Source organism: Aquarana catesbeiana, linkage group LG10, assembly GCF_042186555.1.
Source record: "Aquarana catesbeiana isolate 2022-GZ linkage group LG10, ASM4218655v1, whole genome shotgun sequence".
Classification (NCBI taxonomy): Eukaryota; Metazoa; Chordata; class Amphibia; order Anura; family Ranidae; genus Aquarana; species Aquarana catesbeiana.
Genome location: NC_133333.1, coordinates 12,808,336 through 12,816,894, shown reverse-complemented (window position 1 = coordinate 12,816,894; position 8,559 = coordinate 12,808,336). Strand labels below are relative to the sequence as shown.

The following is an 8,559-nucleotide window of genomic DNA, read 5'->3' as shown; positions in this document are numbered from 1 at the left end:
TCTTACCCCCCTCTCCCCCTCTCTCTCTTACCCCCTCTCCCCCCCTCTCTCTCTCTCCCCCCTCCCTCTCTCCCCCTCTCCCCCTCTCTCTCTCCCCCCCGCTCTCTCTCCCCCCCCACATCTCTCTCTCCCCCGCTCTCTCTCTCCCTCTCTCCCCCTCTCTCTCACCTCTCTCTCCCCTCTCTCTCCCTCTCTCTCCCCCTCTCTCTCCCCCTCTCCTCCCCTCTTTCCCCCTCCCTCTCTCTCTCCCCCTCTCTCTCTCTCCCCCCTCTCTCTCCCCCCTCTCTCTCTCCCCCTCTCCCCCCTCTCTCTCTCCCCCCCTCTCTCTCCCCCCTCTCTCTTTCCCTCTCTCACCCTCTCTCCCTCTCTCCCTCTCTCTCTCCCCCCTCTCTCTCACCCCCCTCTCTCTCTCTCCCCCGTCTCTCTCTCCTCCCTCTTTCTCCCCCCTCTCTCTCTCCCCCCTCTCTCTCTCTATCTCTCTCCACCTCTCTTTCCCCCTTTTGCGCACCCTTTCTCTACCCCTCTCTCTCAACCCCCTCTCACTCACCTTCTCTCTCCCCCCTCTCCCCCCTCTCTCCCTCCCCCTCTCTCACAATGTCTTCCTCCCCCTCTTTCTCCCTCCCCCTCTCTCCCTCCCCCTCTCTCTCTCCTCCTTTTTCTCTCTCCCCCTCTTTCTCTCTCCCCCTCTTTCTCCCTCCCCTCTCTCTCTCTCTCCACTATCGCTCACAATCTCTTGCTCCCCTTCTCTTGCCCCCTTTTTCTCTCTCTCCCCCTCCCTCTCTCCCCCTCCCTCTCTCTTCCTTTCTTTCTCTCTTTCTCTCCCTCCCTTTCCCTCCCCCTCTCTCTCTCCCCCTGCGCTGTGCTGAGATCCCCCCCACTCTACTTCCTCTGTGGATGTGGAATGACTCAGTGACATCCCCTCCCCATTCTCCCAAGACACGGGAAATTCTTAGAGGGGTTGCCACCTTGCTGGGCCTCAGATGTTTTATTGGCTGCATATGTCTGATGGGTAAGTAGGGTGCCCTGGAAATGGTGCTGATGAACTATGTGCTAGATCTGTCCATCTTTTTGCAGCCATTTTTATTGCTTGAATTTTTTTTTTCCTATTATGGGCGTGATTGGGGCCTCACGTGTAAGTTTCGCCTAAGGCCTCACAAAGCCTAGAGCCGCCTCTGCCTAAGGATATAAAAATGCTCCAACAGGTTACACTGTATTCCCACATTTCCTGATCAGATCCTACATCTGCTCTGTAAGTACGGAAATTCATTCTACAAGGGGAAACATTATGTGATTGTATTATCCTTACTAAGATGGGAACTATATATGTCTAATGAAATGCTGTATTGTACAATATCCATCATTATAATGGAGTCATTATAGAGCTTAGATGATCACATGATTGCCTATATGATGACAACATGTATTATTGTGCATCATTCTGGAACAAAAAGGGGGTTAGTAATGGGATTCATTCATTTTAGGGGGAAGGAAGAGTGAGAAGACACAACTCTCCTTGTAGAAAAGTCCTTTTTTTTTTCTTGTCTCTCCCCTCTCCTTATCGTTTCCCTGGTAAATCATACCTGTGTATAAGTGAGACACGAAGGGGGGGAAGAATATATACATGAATGGTAGAATGTATATATTAGAGAGAGGGGGGAACAACCCTCCCTCTTCTTTTTATATATATTTTTTCTTTTTTTCCTTTCTTTTTTTGTTTATATAATGACTATATATATATGTTGAAAATAGAATTAATGTGTGTTAAGATATACTTTGTTATATGCAACCATCTAAAATGTCTCTGTTTATATGTATAAAAATTGTTAAAAAAATAAAATACAGAATTAAAAAAAAAATAATAATGGTTTTGTCCAACAGTTCAATAGCTTATCACATTAAGTCTTAGTAAATAGCCCAACTTATTTATTATGTGTATTATTTCACAGGTCAGAAAGGAAGATGATGAGACCCATCGCTGTAGTTCTCCTCTTCTCATTGGGTGAGTCCCCTTCCTAACAATGTTTATTATTATACAGACTTGTTACAACCAAAATTCCCGAAGACTGGACAGCAGCTAACAATGGGCTCAGTTGCTCGTCCTCCTGGATCTCCAGAGATCAGTAAATTTGTTCCAGATCACTTATTTCTCTTGAAATGTTCCAGGTTTAAAAACTGACCACATTCACTGTGCAATATATTTTTTATTTAATTAACATTATCTAATTATAATGCTTTATAGGAAACATTGCTCTAGAAATAAACATTTACCATACCTCATGGGGGGGGGTGTAAATTTCAACAAGGCACTTCTCTTATTTGCTCCCTTTCATTGAAAGCTTGTTGTTATATCTGAGAAGTTGTACAACAAAAACCTGCTGATCCTGCCAAACACCTAAAGAGCCCGTACTGCAGTGTTATCAGTTACATTGCTTCTAGCTATTTCTGTGGACTTCACAACACCTTCCCCCCTATGTTATAGCCAGGGCCGTTTGAAGGAATTTGGGGGCCCCAAGCAAAATGGACATGGAGGCCCCGCCAATCCCCCCCCCAAGACCCCCCCGCCTCGCCGTACGCAAAGCCTACAGGTATCACAGCATAGCGATACAGTTTAAGTTCACCAACACTTTATATGAATAAAAAAGGTTTACAGTGCAAATACTGCTGTTGCATATAATGTGCATAAAATTTGAACATTTTCAACAATTGAAAATTTGCAAAAAAACACCACTGTACCATAAAATCAAATATACATTAAAAAAGTGCACAATAAATAAATCCAACATACTTAAAACACACGCATATCTAATATCTAATTAGGAGAGCAAAAAAGAAAGATTAACCATAGAAAAAAAATTACCATTGCTTTCTTTCCATTTTCTTCCTTCTTTACCATCCCAATTCCATCTTATTATTGCTTCTTTTTTGAATCAGGTAATATTTATTAAAGCTTTTTGCAAAAATTTACAAAGCAGAGAAAAGACTCTACAGTAGAATGTACAATAAAATCCAATTCCATATATATATCTATCTATCTATATCTATATCTATATATATAGATATAGATATAGATAGATAGATATATATATCTATATATAGATTTATATATCTATCTATCTATATCTATATCTATATATATAGATATATATAGATATAGATATATATAGATATAGATTTAGATATCTATATCTATATCTATATATATCTATATATAGATATAGATATATATATATATATATATATATATATATATATATATATATATCTATATATATATATATCTATATATATATATAGATATATATATATCTATATATATATATCTATATATATATAGATATATATATATAGATATATATATATATATATATATATATCTATATATATATATATATATAGATAGATAGATAGATAGATAGATAGATAGATAGATAGATAGATAGATAGATAGATAGATAGATAGATAGATAGATAGATAGATAGATATAGATATATATATACAGTATATAGATATATATATATCCATATCTATATAGATATATCTATATATATAGATATAGATATATCTATATCTATATAGATATAGATATATCTATATCTATATCTATATATATATATAGATATAGATATATCTATATCTATATATATATAGATCTATCTATATATAGATAGATCTATATATATAGATATAGATATATCTATATCTATATCTATATCTATATCTATCTATCTATCTATCTATCTATCTATCTATCTATCTATCTATCTATCTATCTATCTATCTATCTATCTATCTATATATATATATATATATATAGACAGATAGATATATTTATTTATTTTTTTCATTTATATATTTATATTTAAAAAATGCTTTTAATGGGATATGTATTATGTTTGTATTTTTGTACCAATAGTACAGGCGTTGGGCATGTTTCTCTACTGCTTTTTTTTCCGATTATTTTCTTTTTATGGTTGATTACGTGAGATAAACTAATATACATAATGTGAGTTTGATTGTTGGTGTTTTGTTTATGGCATATTATACCAGGAATTCCTCCATTCTATTTTTTCCATAGATAATTAATCCAGTCCTAGACTGTTGGGTACCTTAAAGTTTGTACACAGTGCGCATGATTGCGTATGGTTTCATTACCCTATTTTTGTTTTGTGACAATGGACATTCATTTTATTTCTTAATTTTAGTAATAATAAAGCTTCAGTTATAAAAGCAAATGTATTTTTAAAAGTTCCCAATGAGACTCAATGAGCCCCAATTTTAAATATACAATAAAAACATGAATAAATACCATAATAAAAGTTAAACTATAGAAAAAAATGTCATTTAAAAGTTCTCAAAAAGATACCAGATTAAAATATATTTATATATATTATTATTATTGTTATTTAGGATTTATTTAGCGCCAACAGTTTGCCCAGCCCTTTACAACATGAAGGCAGACAGTACAGTTACAAAACAATTCAATACAGGCAATTTGTATTGTATATATATTTATATATATTTATATTTAAAAAATGCTTTTAATGGGATATGTATCAGAACAAAGGGAAGCAAATAAGAGAAGTTTATTCCTACATACAATTTAAAGGATAACTGTAGTGAATATATAGGCTGCTGTGACATTCATTTACTGGCTGTCATACCAATCCTGAGTCTTCAGTTCTGTCTGAGTTACAAACCTACAATAACTGTAGAGATCAGGAGTAGTGAGGCCAGGCACAGCCAGGGAACAAACATTTTCAGAAGGGGTTCATCGGTGGCCGCCTCCCTATTTTTCTCCCTATTGTTCGGGTTTATTTTATTGGGGAGCTCCAATGAATAGAAATGTTTTTTGCACAGCTCATCCCTCTGTTCCTGGGAATCATTTCATCAGTCATCCCATCTCGTTAATATGTTACAAATTCTTCTACTATATGTTGCTCTTTTTTTGTGAGCTAATTTGATTTCTTTTCTCTTTCTACAGCCCTGCAATCATTTGCTGCCAATGTAAGTATCCTTCCGTCTTAATGTTATGCCAGCCACCCACATTACAACCTGGTTGTAGAATCTCTCTACACCTCGCTGTACAAGGGTCTACCTAAGCAGTCAGTCCGCTTACCATATATCCCAAAAAGTAGACGTGCAAAATATAAAAATAAATTCGGTCCCATTTTGGTTATTCTGAGATTTGGATGTGTCTGAATTTGCGAGTGGAATAGTAACGAACCACGTTGAATTTTTCTTAATTTTGTTTCGTATTTTCGTTTTTTAATGAATTCTAAATTTTTGGAAAAGAATCAGATTCAGATCGGTGGAAAAATGATCGACCGATTCAAATTCTGTGTGAAGAATAGCTGGTTGTTAACCACCTCAGCCCCGGAAGATTTTACCCCCTTCCAGACCAGAGCACTTTTTGCGTTTCGGCACTGCGTCGCTTTAACAGACAATTGCGCGGTCGTGTGACGCTGCACCCAAACAAAATTGATGTCCTTTTTTTCCCCACAAATAGAGCTTTCTTTTGGTGCTATTCGATCACCTCTGTGCTTTTTATTTTTTGCGCTGTAAACAAAAAAAAGGGCAAAATTTTGAGAAAAAAATCAATATTTTTTACTTTTTGCTATAATAAATATCCCCCAAAAATATATAAAAAAAAACATTTTTTTCCTCAGTTTAGGCTGATATGTATTCTTCTACATATTTTTGGTAAAAAAAAAATGCAATAAGCGTATATTGATTGGTTTGCGCAAAAGTTATAGCGAGGGGAAAATTTTATGGCATTTTTAATATTAATTTTTTTTTTATTAGTAATGGCGGCGATCTGCGATTTTTATTGTGACTGCGACATTATGGCAGACACATCGGACACTTTTGACAGTATTTTGGGACCACTGACATTTATACAGCGATCAGTGCTATAAAAATGCACTGATTACTGTTTAAATGACACTGTCAGGGAAGGGGTTAAACACTAGGGGGCGATTAAGGGGTTAAGTGTGTCCTACGGAGTGATTCTAACTGTGGGGGGGAGGGGCTTCAACTCACATGACAGCGATCACTGCTCCCGATGACAGGGAGCAGTAGATCTCGGTCATGTCACAAGACAGAACAGGGAAATGCCTTGTTTACCCCATTCTGCCGCTCCGTGACACGATCGCCGGTCCCGCAGGCACGGCCACACCTGCTAGCCCCGCCAATTAAAGGGGACATACAGGTACGCCCATTTGCCCACCGCTGCCATCGTGCCAACGTACATCGGCGTGCGGTGGTAGGCAAGTGGTTAAGGAGCGGGCCTGGGAAGCCAGCCACTGCGTCCTTAACAACCAAGGACTCATCAGCTGTCAGCGGGCTTCCCCAATCACAGCTGATCACAAGTAAACAGACTTGCCAGTTAATGGTGGTCCTTTCCTCACACGCTCTCTGTGTGAGAAAAGGAAAGCAGATAACTGGCAAAGCTGTCGACACACAATTTTCACTGATAATCAGAGCATTGATCATCGGTGCAGCCCCATCAGTACAGATCAGTGCAGCTTATCAGTGCCCATCAGTGCAGCCTCATCAGTGCAGCCTCATCAGTACCCATCGGTGCAGCCTCAACAGTGAAGCTTCATCAGTGCCCATTGGTGCAGCGTCATCAGTACCCATTGGTGCAGCCTCAACAGTGCTCATCAGTGCAGCTTCATCAGTGCAGCCTCATCAGTGCCCATTGGTGCAGCCTCATCAGTGTCTATTGTTGCAGCATTATCAGTGTCCATTGGTGCAGCCTCAACAGTGCCCATCAATGCAACCTCATCAGTGCCCATCAGTGTCCATCGGTGCAGCGTGATCAATGCAGCCTATCAGTGCAGCCTCATTAGGGGACATAAGTGCAGCCTCATCAGTGCCCATTGGTGCAGCCTCATCAGTGCCCATTGGTGCAGCCTCATCAGTGCCCATTGGTGCAGCGTCATCAGTACCCATCAGTGCAGCCTCATCAGTGCCCATCAGTGCAGCCTCATCAGTGCAGCCTCATCAGTGCCCATTGGTGCAGCCTCATCAGTGCCCATTGGTGCAGCGTCATCAGTGCCCATCAGTGCAGCCTCAACAGTGCCCATCAATGCAACCTCATCAGTGCCGCCTCATCAGTGCCCATCGGTGTCCATCAGTGCAGCATCATAAATGCAGCCTCATCAGCGCCCACCAGTGAAGAAAAAAATAACTTTTTTGCTATATTTTAACAGAAACTAAGAAATAAACATTTTCTGACTTTTTTGTTTATTTAGCAAAAAATAAAAAGCTCAATGGTGATTAAAGTGGTGTTCCACCAAAAAAAAAAAAAAAAATTCATGAATGTGCTTAAAAAAAAAAAAAAAATTTAGAATTTTTTTTTTTTTTTACTCACCTCTAAATGGCTGTTGCTAGGGGGTCCCTCGTAGTCTGCCTCCTTCAGTGCCTGGGCTGGTGACGTCACTTCCCCTCAGCACAGGAAGGACTCAGCTCTGCCCCCTCCCTCTTGTCAATCATCTGGGTCACTCGCGCATGAACAGTGGGTGCCGGCTACAGCCGGGCACCCACAGTTACAATGCCGGTGCCGCCGAATGGAGGGGGAGACAAGCAGGGCTTCGATCCCCCCCGCATCGCTGGACCTTGGGACAGGTAAGTGTCCAATTATTAAAAGTCAGCAGCTGCAGTATTTGTAGCTGCTGACTTTTAATTTTTTTTAATATTGGGAACACCGCTTTAAATACCACCAAAAGAACTCTTTATCTGTTTAAAAAAAATGCCAAAAACTTCATATGGGTACAGCGTTGCATGACTGAGCAATTGTCAATTAAAGTGCGACAGCGCTGAAAGCTGAAAATTGGCCTGGGCAGGAAGGGGGGGGGGGGGGGGTGAAAGCTCCCGGTATTGGAGGGATTAGTTATCTTTTAATTACTGTAAGGTAACATATTTCATTACTGACCTCGCACAACCTATCTCTCTTCCTATTTTCTTCCTCAAAGATTGTGGACCAAATGAAGTCTTTTCTTACTGTGGTGCCCTTCCCACCTGTCAGAGGACCTGCCAACGGCTTGCAAGAAAGGTTCTGTGCCCTCTGGTCTGTATGTCCGGCTGCATTTGCCAATCACGGTACGTCCGCCGCTCACCCAGTGATAAGAGATGCGTTCTGCCAGAGGATTGCCGAGGAGTTAACTAAAACATGAACACATTTCAGGGGCCGGAGATGTGAAATGGAATTAATGCGCATTGTATCGATTCATGTGTCTGTTTAAGTCTAATAAAAATAACTGAAAATTCTCTGTTTTTTTTTTTTTTTTAATTCCATATATACACATATTCAACATATTCATCCTTTATTTATCGGTGTGTTAAAACACAGAAGAACTTTAATTTGACATCACCGTCCTCCGTCTACAGTCGCCATACAATCCAATAAATACCGGTAATTAAAATTAAAACAATACATTCTAGAACCAACAAGGACGTCTCTTCCATTATTCTTCTATTAGAGATCCAACTTAAAACTTACCTTGCTGTGACAATTTCTCTACACCTCTAGGGAAAAAGAAACTACCCTGTTTCCC

At 39.6% G+C, this 8,559-nt stretch overlaps 1 long non-coding RNA gene across 1 annotated transcript; it reads left to right on the top strand.

Moving 5' to 3' along the window:
- Window positions 1-1,175: 1,175 nt before the first annotated feature.
- On the top strand, window positions 1,176-8,272 carry LOC141109792 (uncharacterized). Its single transcript, XR_012236194.1, has 4 exons — window positions 1,176-1,249; window positions 1,947-1,999; window positions 4,983-5,005; window positions 7,978-8,272. It is a non-coding gene; the product is annotated as an uncharacterized lncRNA (long non-coding RNA).
- The last annotated feature ends 287 nt before the right edge of the window (window positions 8,273-8,559 follow it).